The sequence below is a fragment of the Myxocyprinus asiaticus genome, chromosome 29 (genome assembly GCF_019703515.2).
Source record: "Myxocyprinus asiaticus isolate MX2 ecotype Aquarium Trade chromosome 29, UBuf_Myxa_2, whole genome shotgun sequence".
NCBI lineage: Eukaryota > Metazoa > Chordata > Actinopteri > Cypriniformes > Catostomidae > Myxocyprinus > Myxocyprinus asiaticus.
The window spans coordinates 19,019,545-19,019,753 of record NC_059372.1 but is presented as its reverse complement, the minus strand read 5'-3'; positions in this window follow the sequence as shown (position 1 = coordinate 19,019,753).

Sequence of the window (209 nt, the reverse complement as noted above, 5' to 3'; positions counted from 1 at the left end):
TACAGATTTTAAAATATACAGTTTTGTCCAACCCCTCATTGTCTAAGCCGGGCTAGGAATGTGCTCTCATAGCTGTTTTCCTGTTGCTGCCAAACCTTTCATTTTTTTTCTCGTCTGTTTTTTCCCCTCATAGCTGGTTGCTTATTAATAAAATTGTATAGAGGATTCACGTATGTGCATTACATCTCTAAAAGTTTTCTCTCAACATT